Here is a 16568-nt window from a genome sequence, read left to right on the forward strand (position 1 = left end):
CGTACCTGCAGAGAGCAAGAAGGTCGCCCCTGAGCCTCCTTTTCTCCAGGCTGAACAATCCCAGCCCCCTCAGCTGCTCCTCGTAAGACTTGTTCTCCAGACTCTTCACCAGCTTTGTTGCCCTTCTCTGGACTCTCTCAAGCACCTCCATGTCCTTCTTGTAGTGAGGAACCCAAAACTGAACACAGCACTTGAGGTGCGGCCTCACCAGAGCCGAGTACAGGGGGACAATCACTTACTTAGACCTGCTGGCCACACTGCTTCTTGTACAAGCCAGGATGCTGTTGGCCTTCTTGGCCACCTGAGCACACTGCTGGCTCATATTCAGCTGACCATCAACCAATACTCTCAGGTCCTTCTCTGCCAGGCAGCTCTCCAACCACTCATCTCTCAGCCTGTAGCTCTGCTTGGGGTGGTTGTGCCCCAGGTGCAGGACCCGGCACTTGGCCTTGTTGAACTTCATAGAGTTGGCCTCAACCCATCGGTCCAGCCTATCCAGATCCTCCTGCAGTGCCTTCCTACCCGTGAGCAGATTGACACACGCACCTAACTTGGTGTCATCTGCAAACTTACTGAGGGTGCACTTGATCCTCTCATCCAGATCATCGATAAAGATATTAAAGGGAACTGGCCCTAGTACTGAGCCCTGATGGACTCCACTAGTGACTGGCCTCCAACTGGATTTAACTCCATTCTCCACGACTCTTTGGGCCTGTCTATCCAGCCAGTTTTTAATCCAAGAAAGCGTATGCCAGTCCAAGCCATGAGCAACCAGTTTCTTGAGGAGAACGCTGTGGGAAATGTTGTCGACGGAAGGAAGACACAGACGCTCAATATGAGTGATCAGTGAACTTCGATTTATTGGATAGCTCAGTCGTCTTTTATCTAATTCAATATAATTAGCTCATACATATTGCAAAAGCTAAGCTCATGATTGGTTAGTGCATTTCTCTATTTTATCAGCTAGTTTCTCACTCCCATTGACCGAAATAACACAGTCAGTACTTTCCCAAACCACCAATGGATATCGTGTTCCTTAGCTCCCACCTAGCTGAGTATGTTCTCAGGCTCATATGAGCTGAGTTCAATACTTTCTTAACTCGTGACCTCCTAGCTGCTCAACATTCACATGACCTACTTCACTTAACCATTCCTCCACAGGGAAACAGTGTCAAAAAGCTTACTGAAGTCATGGTAGACCACATCCACTGCCTTTCCCTCATCCCCTAAGCGCGGCACTTTGTCATAGGAGGAGATCAAGTTTGTCAAGCAGGACCTGCCTTTCATAAACCCATGCTGACTGGGCCTGATCACCTAGTTGCCCTGCAAGCGCTGCGTGATAAGATAATCTGCTCCATGAGCTTCCTTGGCACTGAGGTCAAACTAATAGGCCTATAGTTTGCCAGGTCTACCCTCTGGCCCTTCTTGCAGATGACTGTCACACTTGCTAGCTGCCAGTCAACTGGGACCTCTCCTGATAGCCAGGACTGCCAATAAATGATGGAAAGAGTCTTGGCCAGCTCTTCCGCCAGTTCTCTCAGTACGCTCGGGTGGATCCCATCCAGCCTCATCGACTTGCGTACATCGAAGTGCTGTAGCAGGTTGCTAACCATTTCCTCGTGGATTGTGGGGGCCACATTGTGCTCCCCATCCCCTTCCACCAGTTTAGGGTACTGGGTATCTAGAGAACAGCTGGTCTTGCTGCTAAAGACTGAGGCAAAAAAAGGCATTAAGCACCTCAGCCTTTTCCTCATCTCTCCTCTCTAAGTTTCCCCCCACATCCAGTTAAAGGATGGAGACTCTCCTTAGTCCTCCTTTTCATGTTAATGTATTTATAAAAACATTTCCTTTTATCTTTAACAGTAGTAGCCTGACTGAGCTCCAGATGAGCTTTTGGCCTTTCTAATTTTTTCCCTGCACATCCTTACAAAACCCTTATAATTCTTCTGAGTGGCCCACCCTCTTTTCCAAAGATCGCAAAACCTCTTTTTTTTTTTTTTTTTTTTTTTTTTTTTTTTCCTAAGCTCTAGCCCTCTAGCCTCAAATCTCTGTTCAGCCAGGCCGGTCTTCTTCCACACTGGCTCATCTCTGGGCGCCTGGGGACACACCGCTCCTGAGCCATTAAGATTTCCTTCTTGAGGAGTGCCCAGCCTTCCAAGACTCCTCTGCCCTTCAGAACTGCCTCCCAAGGGACTCTACCAACCAGTGTCCTAAACACCTCAAAGTCAGCCCTCTGGAAGCCCAAGGCAGCAGTTTTACTGATCCTTCTCCTGACTTCGCCAAGAATAGAGAACTCTACTATTTCATGGTCACTCTGCCCAAAACAGCTCCTGACCACCACATCTCCCACCAGTACTTCTCTGTTTGTGAACAGAAGATCTAGCGGGGCACCTCCCCTGGCAGGCTCACTAACCAGCTGCATCAGGAAACTATCTTCCATGCTCTCCAGAAACCTCCTAGACTGTTTCCTCTGAGATGTATTGCATTTCCAGAATACATCTGGGAGGTTGAAGTCCCCCATCAGAACAAGAGCTGATGATTTCACAACGTTTGCCAGATGCCTGTAGAACTCCTCATCCATCTCCTCATTCTGGTTTGGCAGTCTGTAACAGACCCCCACCAGGATGCTTGCCTTGTTGGCCTTCCTGCCGATCCTAACCCACAGGGGCTCAACCTTATTTCCAGTCTCAAGTTCCACAACATCAAAACACTCTCTAATATGGAGAGCCACACCACCACCCCTTCTGTGCTGCCTGTCCCTTCTGAAGAGCCCATAGCCAGTCATTGCAGCACTCCAGTCATGGGGGTTGCTGACGGTCGAAGAACAGCAGGTGCCAATCGCTACCACGACTGTGCACCGGCGGCAATATTGCACCAACCGAGACTCCCTGATTCCCATCCATAAGCTAATTTGTCAACTGGAGAACCAGGGAGTGATCAGCAAGACTCATTCACCTTTTAATAGTCCCATACGGCCAGTGCAAAAGTCTACTGGTGAGTGGAGACTAACAGTGGAGACTATCGTGGCCTAAACGAAGTCACACCACTGCTAAGTGCTGCAGTGCAGGACTCCAGTATGAACTGGAATCTAAGGCAGCCAAGTGGTGTGCCACAATTGATATCGCTAATGCATTTTTCTCTATCCCTTTAGCAGCAGAGTACAGGCCACAGTTTGCTTTCACTTGCAGGGGAGTCCACTACACCTGGAAATTGGCTGCCCCAGGAGTTTGAACACAACCCTACCATTTGCCATGGACTGATCCAGTCTGCGCTGGAACAAGGGGAAACTCCTGAACACCTGCAGTACACCGATTACATCGTGTGGGGTGACACAGCAGAGGAAGTTTTTGAGAAATGGAAGAAAATAGTCCAAATCCTTCTGAAGGCCAATTTTGCCATAAAACAAAACAAAGTCAAAGGACCTGCATGAGAGATCCAGTTTTTAGGAATAAAATGGCAAGATGGACGCTGTCAAATCCCAATGGATGTGATCAACAAAATAACAGCTATGTCTCCACCAACTAGCAAAAAAGAAACACAAACTTTCCTAGGTGTCATGGGGTTTTGGAGAATGCACATTCCAAATTACAGTCTGATTGTAAACCCACTCTACCAAGTAACCCATAAGAAGAATGAGTTTGAATGGGGCCCTGAGCAACGACAAGCCTTTGAACAAATTAAGCAGGAATTAGTTCATGCAGTAGCCCTTGGGCCAGTCCGGCCAGGAACAGATGTAAAGAATGTGCTCTACACCACAGCCGGGGAGAATGGTCTCGCCTGGAGTCTCTGGCAGAAAGAACCTGGGGAAAGTCAAGGTCAGCCCCTAGGGTTTTGGAATCAGGGATACAGAGGATCTGAGGCCTACTGCACTCCAACCAAAAAAGAGATATTGGCAGCATATGAAGGAGTTCAACCTGCTTCAGAAATGGTTGGTATTGAAGCACAGCTCCTTCTGGCACCCCAACTGCCAGTACTAGGCTGGATGTTCAAAGGAATGGTCCCCTCTACACATCATGCAACTGATGCTACATGGAGTAAGTGGCTTGCACTGATTACTCAGCGGGCTCAGATAGGAAACCCCAGTCACCCAGGAATCTTGGAACATCAGAGATGGAAGGCTGCTGTATGGAATCCTACATGACGAGTTGCAGAAGCTGCTGAGCGAGAAGGTGAATCGAGTCAGTTTGCAGAAGCGAAAGCTATCCAGCTGGCTTTAGACACTGCTGAATGAGAAAAGTGGCCAGTTCTCTATCTCTACACTGATTCGTGGATGGTAGCAAATGCCCTGTGGGGGTGATTACAGCAATGGAAGCAGAACAACTGGCTGCACAGGGGTAAACCCATCTGGGCTGCTGCATTGTGGCAAGATATTGCTGGCCAGGTAGAGAACCTGGTTGTAAAGGTACTCCATGTAGATGCTCATGTGCCCAGGAATTGGGCTACTGAAGAACAAAACAACCAGCTGTAGTGGGTTTACGTGGCAAGGTTTTGGTAGCAGGGGGCCATAGGGGTGGTTTCTGTGAGAAAGATCTAGAAGCTGCCCCATGTTTGGGAAGGGCCCCGTTGTTTTCCAGAGCTGAGCCAATAAGCGATGTTGTTTGCGCCTCTGTGAGAGCATATTTAAGGCAGGGAAAAAAAACGCTGCGCCACACAGCAGCTGGGACAGTGAAGGGAGTGAGGAACGGCACCAAGGTCAGTGTAGAAGGAGGGGGAGAGGTGCTCCAGGCGCTGGAGCAGAAGTCCCCTGTGGCCTGTGGTGAGGACCATGGTGAAGCAGGATGTCCCCCTGCAGCCCATGGAGTACCACGGTGGAGCAGGGTTCCACGCTGCAGCCCGTGGAGGAGACCACGGTGGAACAGGTGGCCCTGCACCGACGGAGGCTGCCGCCTGTGGAAGACCCCTGCTGGAGCAGATTCCGGGCCGGACCTGTAGCCCGTGGAGAGGAGACCACGCAGGAGCAGGTGACCTGGCAGGAGCTGCTGCCCGTAGGGGAGCCAGGTTGGAGCAGTTTTCTCCTGAGGGATGGACGCCGTGGTACGGACCCATATCTGGAGCAGTTCTGGAAGAGCTGCTGCCTGTGGGAAGCCCACGCTGGATCAGTTCATCAGGGACTGCATCCCGTGGGTGGGACCCCACAGCACAGGGGACAGAGTGATTGAGAAGGAGCGGCAGAGAAGAAGTGCTGTAGACTGACCATAAACCCCATTCCCCCGTTCCCCTGCGCCACTCGGGTGGAGGAGGTGGAAGAGGGTGGATGGGGGGGGGAAGGTGCTTTTGGTTTCTTTCCTTTGTTTCTCACTTCTCTAGCTTGTTAGTAATGAGCAATAAATCTTACTATCTTCTTATGCTGAGTCTGTTTTGCCCGTTACAATAATTATTGCGTGATTTTCTCGTCCTTATCTCAACCCTTGAGCCCTTTTCACATATTTTCTCCCCATTCCTCCTTGAGGAGGGGGAGTGAGAGAGCGGCTGTGGTGGAGCTCGGCTGCCCACTCGAGCGGAACCACAACACCAGCAGGTGGATCAGGCTACTAAGATTGAAGTGGATCAGGTGGGCCTGGACTGGCAACATAAAGCTGAATTATTTATAGCTCAATGGGCCCATGACACCTCGGGCCATCAAGGTAGAGATGCAACATACAGATGGGCTCATGATTGAGGGGTGGACCTGACCATGGACACTATAGCACAGGTTATTCATGATTATGAAATATGTGCTGCAATCAAGCAAGCCAAACACTCAAAGCCTCTTTGGTATGGAGGACAATGGCTGAAATATAATATAAATATAGAGAGGCCTGGCAGATTGATTACATCACTCTCCCTCAAACCCGCAATCGTAAGTGCCACATACTTACACTGGTGGAAGCAACCACCAGATGGCTGGAAACATATCCTGTGCCCCATGCCACTGCCAGGAACACTATCCTGGGCCTTGAAAAGCAAGTCCTATGGCAACATGGCACATGGCACACAGAAAGAATTGAGTCAGACAATGGGATTAATTTCCAAAACAACCTTACGGACACTTTGGCCAAAGAGCATAGCACTGAATGGGTGTATCACATCCCCTATCATGCACCAGCCTCTGGGAAAGCTGAACGATACAACGGACTGTTAAAGACTACACTGAGAGCAATGAATGCTGGGACACTCAAAAACTGGAATAAACATTTGGCAAAGGCCACCTGGTTAGTCAATACTAGGGGATCTGCCAACTGAGCTGGACCTGCCCAATCGAACCTCTTATGTACTGTAGAAGGGGATAAAGGTCCTGTAGTGCAGGTAAGAAACATGCTTGGTAAGACAGTCTGTGCTATTCCTGCCTCACGAACAAGCAAACCCATTCATGGGATTGCTTTTGCACAGGGAGCTGGATGTGCTTAGAGGGTAATACAAAAAATGGGGAGGTCCGGTGTGTACCTCAAGGGGATTTAATACTGGGTGGGAAGAGCCCATGAGTTGAATTTTAGTATGTAAATTATTATATAATACTGTATGTCATCACTACTATGACTGCTATATGTCAATGTTGTGTTAATGGTATCACAGCAACAGCCACACAGATAATTATGAAAGAATTTTGATAGAAATGGATAAGCACAGAGATGTGATGGAATGAGAACGGGCTTCAGCGTGTGACAATCTAAAATCACATACCATCTCTTTTGCCCTGAAAGACAGCAGTGACAGATGGAGCCAAAACTCAGTCACAGACAGTGCAAACCCAGTGGACATTGTAGATACCATAGATGACAATGATGATTAATTAGAATATATTGGAAACAGTGTAACCTGGACATAAAATAAATACATGGGAATAAGGGCTGGATGTATGTTCTGATTTGAGCTAGGATAGAGTAAATTTTACTCCTAGTAGTTAGTAGGCTGCAATGTTTTGGATTAGAAAAAGAAGAGTGTTGACAGCACTAGGATACAACTCACGCATCCCTGCTGACATACTTGTGGACTCGTAGCTGACTTGTATCACCGAGAAAAAGAAGGCACATGTAAAGAAGCATGCGCGAGCCATCAGTGCCCCACAACTTCAAACTCCATAACCACAGTCACGATGCGAAGGCCACTTGTTCTCGCACATTCCCTGCGAAGAGCAGGAACAGTCCACCTGGTTGTCTTGAAATGGGCACACACCCCCTCCCCAAAACTGGCAGCTAAACCCCTTCCACTCCCCAGATTTACAGTTGCAGGCCCGTTTGCTTCTGCCTGATGTCCTGTGGAGCACCTGCTAGCACTTGGCCGGTCAGATCGTGAGCGCTGCGGCAGGCGCTGATGCTGCTTCTGTTGCTAGCACAGCTCCACAGCGCCACGGCTGCAGCCTGAAGTTCTTCCCGGCCGCCAGATGGAGGCGCTGGGCATACACCGCATGGCAGGGCGGGGAAAGGGCCCTTTGTGAAGGGCAGGACTACGCTGCTGAGTGGCCCTCCCGGACGTGGGATGGGCCACGACAGGCAATCCCTCCCACCATCCTGCAGTGGCGGGCACCATTTTGTTTCATGCCGCACTCCACAGTGAGGAGCCGCCATTTTGTGAAAGGGCCCGACCCACTTCTTTCCGTACCGCTGCCTGATTGGCTTAGCCAGCTTTGTTTATAAAACCCTGTCATCTTCTCATTCCTCCCTCTGATTGGCTGCCTGCTTCCAGACCGGGAAGGTCTCACGTGTAGGAAATGTTTATGTTTCTCTAGAACCGTGCTGGGTGTTTGCCCACGTGCTGGCACCGGGGACTGCTGGTGGCCTCTGAGAAGTAGCCGGTATCGGCGCCATGCAATCTGGCAAGGCCGGTTCCAGCGGCACTGCCGCAGAGCAGGACAGAACTCAGCTGCCAAGAAGGCGGGGCCTCGGGGCAAAAGGTGCTACGAAAGGGCAGCCTAAAAGGATAAAATTCTGCTCAGCAGTGGGGAGCGAGGAGGAAAAAGTGTGAGAAACAGCTGTGCAAAGTGTAAGGTGAGAGCTGGAGTGGGAGTAAGGAGGGGGAGGAAGGGTTTGGAGGGGCAAGACAAAGAAGAGGAGGAACAGGAGGAGGAGCAGAAGGAGGAGCAGAAGGAGGAGGAAGAGCAGGGGGTGGTTGTGGCGCCAGAATCAAAATTCTAGTGCAGCGCAGCCCATGGAAGACAGCACGCCGGAGCAGGTCGATGTGTCCTGAGGGAAGCTGCAGCCCCCAGAGAGCATGCACAAGAGCCTGCGGGGCACCGTGCATGGGCAAAGCAAGCCGTCCTCCATAGCCTGCAGCTCTGGCAGCTTTGGAGTCTCTTTTCAGCTAGCGTCCCATCGGAAGAGCCCCTGCAGAGTCTGGGCCTGTGAGCCATATTCTTAGGTTGCTGCACGCTCCTTGATGCTGTGGCTGCCTGGGCAAGTTTGGCCCGGCATCTTCAGTATTCCGTGTGGCTTTAAGGCATGGAAGGCCAGGCTACCCCTCACGCATCCCTGCTGACATACTTGTGGACTCGTAGCTGACTTGTATCACCGAGAAAAAGAAGGCACATGTAAAGAAGCATGCACGAGCCATCAGTGCCCCACAACTTCAAACTCCATAACCACAGTCACGATGCAAAGGCCACTTGTTCTCGCACATTCCCTGCAAAGAGCAGGAACAGTCCACCTGGTTGTCTTGAAATGCGCACACACCCCCTCCCCAAAACTGGCAGCTAAACCCCTTCCACTCCCCAGATTTACAGTTGCAGGCCCGTTTGCTTCTGCCTGATGTCCTGTGGAGCACCTGCTAGCACTTGGCTGGTCAGATCGTGAGCGCTGCGGCAGGCGCTGATGCTGCGTCTGTTGCTAGCACAGCTCCACAGCGCCACGGCTGCAGCCTGAAGTTCTTCCCGGCCGCCAGATGGAGGCGCTGGGCATACACCGCATGGCAGGGCGGGGAAAGGGCCTTTTGTGAAGGGCAGGACTACGCTGCTGAGTGGCCCTCCCGGACGTGGGATGGGCCACGACAGGCAATCCCTCCCACCATCCTGCAGTGGCGGGCACCATTTTGTTTCATGCCGCACTCCACAGTGAGGAGCCGCCATTTTGTGAAAGGGCCCGACCCACTTCTTTCCGTACCGCTGCCTGATTGGCTTAGCCAGCTTTGTTTTTAAAACCCTGTCATCTTCTCATTCCTCCCTCTGATTGGCTGCCTGCTTCCAGACCGGGAAGGTCTCACGTGTAGGAAATGTTTATGTTTCTCTAGAACCGTGCTGGGTGTTTGCCCACGTGCTGGCACCGGGGACTGCTGGTGGCCTCTGAGAAGTAGCCGGTATCGGCGCCATGCAATCTGGCAAGGCCGGTTCCAGCGGCACTGCCGCAGAGCAGGACAGAACTCAGCTGCCAAGAAGGCGGGGCCTCGGGGCAAAAGGTGCTACGAAAGGGCAGCCTAAAAGGATAAAATTCTGCTCAGCAGTGGGGAGCGAGGAGGAAAAAGTGTGAGAAACAGCTGTGCAAAGTGTAAGGTGAGAGCTGGAGTGGGAGTAAGGAGGGGGAGGAAGGGTTTGGAGGGGCAAGACAAAGAAGAGGAGGAACAGGAGGAGGAGCAGAAGGAGGAGCAGAAGGAGGAGGAAGAGCAGGGGGTGGTTGTGGCGCCAGAATCAAAATTCTAGTGCAGCGCAGCCCATGGAAGACAGCACGCCGGAGCAGGTCGATGTGTCCTGAGGGAAGCTGCAGCCCCCAGAGAGCATGCACAAGAGCCTGCGGGGCACCGTGCATGGGCAAAGCAAGCCGTCCTCCATAGCCTGCAGCTCTGGCAGCTTTGGAGTCTCTTTTCAGCTAGCGTCCCATCGGAAGAGCCCCTGCAGAGTCTGGGCCTGTGAGCCATATTCTTAGGTTGCTGCACGCTCCTTGATGCTGTGGCCGCCTGGGCAAGTTTGGCCCGGCATCTTCAGTATTCCGTGTGGCTTTAAGGCATGGAAGGCCAGGCTACCCCTCACGCATCCCTGCTGACATACTTGTGGACTCGTAGCTGACTTGTATCACCGAGAAAAAGAAGGCACATGTAAAGAAGCATGCGCGAGCCATCAGTGCCCCACAACTTCAAACTCCATAACCACAGTCACGATGCAAAGGCCACTTGTTCTCGCACATTCCCTGCAAAGAGCAGGAACAGTCCACCTGGTTGTCTTGAAATGCGCACACACCCCCTCCCCAAAACTGGCAGCTAAACCCCTTCCACTCCCCAGATTTACAGTTGCAGGCCCGTTTGCTTCTGCCTGATGTCCTGTGGAGCACCTGCTAGCACTTGTCCGGTCAGATCGTGAGCGCTGTGGCAGGCGCTGATGCTGCGTCTGTTGCTAGCACAGCTCCACAGCGCCACGGCTGCAGCCTGAAGTTCTTCCTGGCCACCAGATGGCGGTGCTGGGCATACTTTAGCTGGCAGCTAAACGCCTTCCACTCCCCAGATTAATGTTGCAATCTCATTTTCTTATGCATCAGCTCAATGCTTTGGAAACCTTATCTCTAATACGAATTGCACCTAAATCCTTTTTTCTTCAGCATGCCAACCTGTAGAGGGGATAGGAGATATTTTTACTACCTATCAATTCTCCCTTTCTCCTGCAGCTCCCACTTATACCCAGAGATGGTTATGATAGTTCTCCAGGATTTTGAATATTCTTGGGATATTCACACCGACATGTTGTTATTGTTATATCTCCTGAATTCACTTATTTTCTTTAAGGTTAAACAGGGACTTAGGAATGCCATCCTGAGATTTTTCCTGAGGCTGGATATTTGTGAGTGGCAGCAAGTGCGGGACGATATGGATTGGTATCTAGAGCAGTGGATAACTCCAGTGTTTTTGAAATTCAGCCCTGAACAACTGGAAATTCTTAAAAAACTGGTAGAACACTTGAAAAAGGGATGTCATGACTCTGGCAATTCCAAAGAGACACAATTCACTGTAGCGTGCCATGGTCTGGCCGTTGCCTATCGAGCTTCAACCGATGCTACTATAAATCTAGGGACAGACCCTGTGGCCACTCCAAATCCTGAGACAGGCCCAATGGCCACTGCAGCCCCTGCAGCCACTCCAACCCCTACAATGGACCCTGCGGCCACTGCAGCCCGTGCAGCCACTCCAACCTCTGCAGCCACTTCAGCCCCTGTGGCCTCTCCAGCTCCTGTGGCTTTTCCAGCCCCTGCAGCTTCTCCAGCCCCTGTGGCTACTGCAGCCCCTATAGTTTCTTCAGCCCCTGCGGTCTTTCCAGCTCCCATGACTTCTCCAGCTCCTGTGGCCTCTCCAGCTCCTGTGGCCACTCCAGCTCCTGCGGCCAGTGCAACCCCTGTGATTGGCCCAGCGGTGGTTCCAGCTCCTGTGACAAGCCCAGCAGTCATTCTAGCCCCTGTGGCAGGTCTTGTGGCTGGGTCAGAGAAATGAACTGTAGCAGTGCAAGCTGCCCCTGTAGACATGGTGAAAAAAGTGGTATAGAGAGTCAAATTGTTTCGAATACAGAGAAGCTCCTGCTAAGACTAAGCATAGAAAAGATGAGGCCGGACCATCAGAGGAACAGGAGGATGAAGATGAAGATGTCAAATAAGCAACAGTAACTACCCGAAAACCATACCAGTGTGAGCTACGAGATGTGCGAAAAGATTTTGGTTGCTGTATAGGTGAGCAGCTTGTCACCTGGCTGCTCCGGTGCTGGGACACCGGAGCCAATTGTCTGGAATTAGAGGGCACGGAAGCCAGGTGGCTGGGATCCCTTGCTAGAGATGCAGACATCGACAAAGCAGTTGAAGATGGAGCGCCACCATTCAGCCTCTGGAGGCACCTCCTGTCAGCTGTGAAGGAAAGATACCCCTTCAAGGAAGAACTCGTATGTCTACCAGGCAAGTGGACCACTATGGAGAAGGGAATCCAGTACCTGAGGGAATGAACCATACAAGAGGTGATTTATAGGGACCTAGACAACGAACGAATATCCACAGATCCAGATGAAGTCCAGTGTACACGACCCTAGTGGCAGAAGCTTGAACAGAGTGCGCCATCATCATATGCCAGCTCATTGGCAGTAATGGCCTGGAAAGAACATGAGGAACCCACAGTGGATGAAGTGACTGAACAATTCTGGCAGTACAAAGAAAGCCTCTCCTCTTCCCTACACGCCTGCATCTCAGCTGTGGAGAAACTTTCTGAAGAGTTTTACCAACTTAAAGAGAATTTATTCTCCTCCCCACCTGTACAAAGTAGTCTCCACCAACTAAAAGAGAATACTTTGGAGAAACTTTCTGAAGAGGTCCACCAATTTAAAGAGAGTTTATTTTCCTCCCCACCTGTACAAACCAGTGTCAGCTATCAGCAGTAAGCGTCCGTCCATGCAAGGAAGAAGATAAAGCGTGTACACACCCCTTGCCCCCCTGTGGTTTTACCTACGTGACCATGGAGAGGACATGAGAAAATGGGATAGAAAATCTACCTCAACCCTGGACGCACAGGTAAGTGAGTTGCAAAGAAAAATAACTGGGAAAAAGGGGTTCTCTGAGAAGTTTGCTGCTCCAACTTCCAGCAGTCAGTCCTTCAGACACGGAAATGAAGATTCTGACCAGGATTAGAGAGGCCTTGCGTCCAGCCAGGGGGTGGAAAGGGACAATCGAGTTTATTGGACTGTGTAGATTCTATGGCCTGGCACGTCAGACACACAGAAGTAAAAGGCTTTAGTAGACACCGGTGCACTGTGAACTGTAATGCCCTCAAGCTATAAAGGGCCAGAAGCCATCTGTATTTATGGGGTGATGGGTGGATCCCAGCAGTTAACTGTACCGGAGGCTGAGGTGAGGAATAACTGGGAATAACTGGCAAAAGCACTGTATTGTGACTGGCCTGGATGCTCCATGCATCCTTGGCATAGACTATCTCAGAAGAGGATATTTCAAGGACCCAAAAGGGTTCCGGTGGGATTTTGGCATAGCTGCCTTAGAGACAGAGGACATTAAACAGTTGTCTACCTTGCCTGGTCTCTCGGAGGACCCTTCTGTTATGCGGTTCACAGAATCACAGAATCATCTAGGTTGGAAGAGACCTCCAAGATCACCTAGTCCAACCTCTTATCTATTACTAACAAGTCCTCCACTAAACCATATCTCTAAGATCTATATCTAAACGTCTTTTAAAGACCTCCAGGGATGGTGACTCCACCGCTTCCCTGGGCAGCCCGTTCCAATGCCTCACAACCCTTTCAGCAAAGAAGTTTTTCCTAATAACCAAACCTAAACCTCCCCTGGGACAACTTTAGCCCATTCCCCCTCGTCTTGTCACCAGGCACGTGGGAGAACAGACCAATCCCCACCTCGCTACAGCCTCCGTAACGTACCTGCAGAGAGCAAGAAGGTCGCCCCTGAGCCTCCTTTTCTCCAGGCTGAACAATCCCAGCCCCCTCAGCTGCTCCTCGTAAGACTTGTTCTCCAGACTCTTCACCAGCTTTGTTGCCCTTCTCTGGACTCTCTCAAGCACCTCCATGTCCTTCTTGTAGTGAGGAACCCAAAACTGAACACAGCACTTGAGGTGCGGCCTCACCAGAGCCGAGTACAGGGGGACAATCACTTACTTAGACCTGCTGGCCACACTGCTTCTTGTACAAGCCAGGATGCTGTTGGCCTTCTTGGCCACCTGAGCACACTGCTGGCTCATATTCAGCTGACCATCAACCAATACTCTCAGGTCCTTCTCTGCCAGGCAGCTCTCCAACCACTCATCTCTCAGCCTGTAGCTCTGCTTGGGGTGGTTGTGCCCCAGGTGCAGGACCCGGCACTTGGCCTTGTTGAACTTCATAGAGTTGGCCTCAACCCATCGGTCCAGCCTATCCAGATCCTCCTGCAGTGCCTTCCTACCCGTGAGCAGATTGACACACGCACCTAACTTGGTGTCATCTGCAAACTTACTGAGGGTGCACTTGATCCTCTCATCCAGATCATCGATAAAGATATTAAAGGGAACTGGCCCTAGTACTGAGCCCTGATGGACTCCACTAGTGACTGGCCTCCAACTGGATTTAACTCCATTCTCCACGACTCTTTGGGCCTGTCTATCCAGCCAGTTTTTAATCCAAGAAAGCGTATGCCAGTCCAAGCCATGAGCAACCAGTTTCTTGAGGAGAACGCTGTGGGAAATGTTGTCGACGGAAGGAAGACACAGACGCTCAATATGAGTGATCAGTGAACTTCAATTTATTGGATAGCTCAGTCGTCTTTTATCTAATTCAATATAATTAGCTCATACATATTGCAAAAGCTAAGCTCATGATTGGTTAGTGCATTTCTCTATTTTATCAGCTAGTTTCTCACTCCCATTGACCGAAATAACACAGTCAGTACTTTCCCAAACCACCAATGGATATCGTGTTCCTTAGCTCCCACCTAGCTGAGTATGTTCTCAGGCTCATATGAGCTGAGTTCAATACTTTCTTAACTCGTGACCTCCTAGCTGCTCAACATTCACATGACCTACTTCACTTAACCATTCCTCCACAGGGAAACAGTGTCAAAAAGCTTACTGAAGTCATGGTAGACCACATCCACTGCCTTTCCCTCATCCCCTAAGCGCGGCACTTTGTCATAGGAGGAGATCAAGTTTGTCAAGCAGGACCTGCCTTTCATAAACCCATGCTGACTGGGCCTGATCACCTAGTTGCCCTGCAAGCGCTGCGTGATAAGATAATCTGCTCCATGAGCTTCCTTGGCACTGAGGTCAAACTAATAGGCCTATAGTTTGCCAGGTCTACCCTCTGGCCCTTCTTGCAGATGACTGTCACACTTGCTAGCTGCCAGTCAACTGGGACCTCTCCTGATAGCCAGGACTGCCAATAAATGATGGAAAGAGTCTTGGCCAGCTCTTCCGCCAGTTCTCTCAGTACGCTCGGGTGGATCCCATCCAGCCTCATCGACTTGCGTACATCGAAGTGCTGTAGCAGGTTGCTAACCATTTCCTCGTGGATTGTGGGGGCCACATTGTGCTCCCCATCCCCTTCCACCAGTTTAGGGTACTGGGTATCTAGAGAACAGCTGGTCTTGCTGCTAAAGACTGAGGCAAAAAAAGGCATTAAGCACCTCAGCCTTTTCCTCATCTCTCCTCTCTAAGTTTCCCCCCACATCCAGTTAAAGGATGGAGACTCTCCTTAGTCCTCCTTTTCATGTTAATGTATTTATAAAAACATTTCCTTTTATCTTTAACAGTAGTAGCCTGACTGAGCTCCAGATGAGCTTTTGGCCTTTCTAATTTTTTCCCTGCACATCCTTACAAAACCCTTATAATTCTTCTGAGTGGCCCACCCTCTTTTCCAAAGATCGCAAAACCTCTTTTTTTTTTTTTTTTTTTTTTTTTTTTTTTTTTTTTTTCCTAAGCTCTAGCCCTCTAGCCTCAAATCTCTGTTCAGCCAGGCCGGTCTTCTTCCACACTGGCTCATCTCTGGGCGCCTGGGGACACACCGCTCCTGAGCCATTAAGATTTCCTTCTTGAGGAGTGCCCAGCCTTCCAAGACTCCTCTGCCCTTCAGAACTGCCTCCCAAGGGACTCTACCAACCAGTGTCCTAAACACCTCAAAGTCAGCCCTCTGGAAGCCCAAGGCAGCAGTTTTACTGATCCTTCTCCTGACTTCGCCAAGAATAGAGAACTCTACTATTTCATGGTCACTCTGCCCAAAACAGCTCCTGACCACCACATCTCCCACCAGTACTTCTCTGTTTGTGAACAGAAGATCTAGCGGGGCACCTCCCCTGGCAGGCTCACTAACCAGCTGCATCAGGAAACTATCTTCCATGCTCTCCAGAAACCTCCTAGACTGTTTCCTCTGAGATGTATTGCATTTCCAGAATACATCTGGGAGGTTGAAGTCCCCCATCAGAACAAGAGCTGATGATTTCACAACGTTTGCCAGATGCCTGTAGAACTCCTCATCCATCTCCTCATTCTGGTTTGGCAGTCTGTAACAGACCCCCACCAGGATGCTTGCCTTGTTGGCCTTCCTGCCGATCCTAACCCACAGGGGCTCAACCTTATTTCCAGTCTCAAGTTCCACAACATCAAAACACTCTCTAATATGGAGAGCCACACCACCACCCCTTCTGTGCTGCCTGTCCCTTCTGAAGAGCCCATAGCCAGTCATTGCAGCACTCCAGTCATGGGGGTTGCTGACGGTCGAAGAACAGCAGGTGCCAATCGCTACCACGACTGTGCACCGGCGGCAATATTGCACCAACCGAGACTCCCTGATTCCCATCCATAAGCTAATTTGTCAACTGGAGAACCAGGGAGTGATCAGCAAGACTCATTCACCTTTTAATAGTCCCATACGGCCAGTGCAAAAGTCTACTGGTGAGTGGAGACTAACAGTGGAGACTATCGTGGCCTAAACGAAGTCACACCACTGCTAAGTGCTGCAGTGCAGGACTCCAGTATGAACTGGAATCTAAGGCAGCCAAGTGGTGTGCCACAATTGATATCGCTAATGCATTTTTCTCTATCCCTTTAGCAGCAGAGTACAGGCCACAGTTTGCTTTCACTTGCAGGGGAGTCCACTACACCTGGAAATTGGCTGCCCCAGGAGTTTGAACACAACCCTACCATTTGCCATGGAC

At 50.6% G+C, this 16568-nt stretch overlaps 1 long non-coding RNA gene across 1 annotated transcript; it reads right to left on the reverse strand.

Moving 5' to 3' along the window:
* Positions 1 to 836: 836 nt before the first annotated feature.
* LOC311427749 lies at positions 837 to 15274 on the reverse strand. Its single transcript, XR_014687536.1, has 2 exons — positions 14412 to 15274; positions 837 to 1134 (listed from the first exon to the last, which is right to left on the reverse strand). It is a non-coding gene; the product is annotated as an uncharacterized lncRNA (long non-coding RNA).
* Positions 15275 to 16568: the final 1294 nt, after the last annotated feature.

This window comes from Aythya ferina (assembly GCF_964211825.1).
Source record: "Aythya ferina genome assembly, chromosome: Z".
Classification (NCBI taxonomy): Eukaryota; Metazoa; Chordata; class Aves; order Anseriformes; family Anatidae; genus Aythya; species Aythya ferina.